The 683-nt window shown below is 34.7% G+C and overlaps 1 long non-coding RNA gene across 1 annotated transcript; it reads right to left on the minus strand.

Annotated features, from left to right (window-relative positions):
• Positions 1 to 2: 2 nt before the first annotated feature.
• On the minus strand, positions 3 to 320 carry LOC107581093 (uncharacterized). Its single transcript, XR_001608780.1, has 3 exons — positions 276 to 320; positions 134 to 160; positions 3 to 28 (listed from the first exon to the last, which is right to left on the minus strand). It is a non-coding gene; the product is annotated as an uncharacterized lncRNA (long non-coding RNA).
• Between the last annotated feature and the right edge of the window lie 363 nt (positions 321 to 683).

Below are 683 nucleotides of genomic sequence, written 5' to 3' on the forward strand. Positions count from 1 at the left end.
CCTCATCACTGGTGTGTTCATGGGTGTCCTTCAAAAGACCACACCCCAACAACTGTCAAATATCAAAACACATAATAATCACTAATCGTCTAAATGTATATGAACAACTTAATGAAAAGTATACAAAACTTACAGAGGCTGTGAGGATCACGGTGGTTGCCTGGGGCAAACAACATAGAAAAAAAAACAAAGCAATGAAATGTGAAATGTTGCACAATAAGTTCCATTAATTTTGTTAAATTCATTTTCATTGTTTGGTTTTATATTGTACTTACAGTACTGTTGAAACCAGGAATCCCCACCCCACTGTCATCAGTGTCACTCATTTTTCTTTTTTGTACTTTTAGAAATCTGCAAAAGATCATAATTTTATATATTAAATAAATGTAAGCCTCCAATGAGCATGAAATGGAGAAATAAAAGCTCACATTCAGCTGTTTTGGTGCCTGAGTGAGGCCCATGGAAATCTGACAGTACTAAATTATTTTTCATTCAGCCAATAATTGGTCTATAATTTAATAATTTACATCATCACAAAGCTGATGATCTCTGCTTTAAAATGACACCAGAGTGAATGCTGTATCTTATTCAGAAATCGAGAAATCAAGGCTCACATTCAGCTGTTTTGGTGCCTGAGTGAGGCCTATGGAAATCTGACAGTACTAAATTATTTTTCATTCAGC

The sequence above is a fragment of the Sinocyclocheilus grahami genome, unplaced genomic scaffold (genome assembly GCF_001515645.1).
Source record: "Sinocyclocheilus grahami isolate Dianchi unplaced genomic scaffold, SAMN03320097.WGS_v1.1 scaffold73324.1, whole genome shotgun sequence".
In the NCBI taxonomy this organism is placed as follows: domain Eukaryota; kingdom Metazoa; phylum Chordata; class Actinopteri; order Cypriniformes; family Cyprinidae; genus Sinocyclocheilus; species Sinocyclocheilus grahami.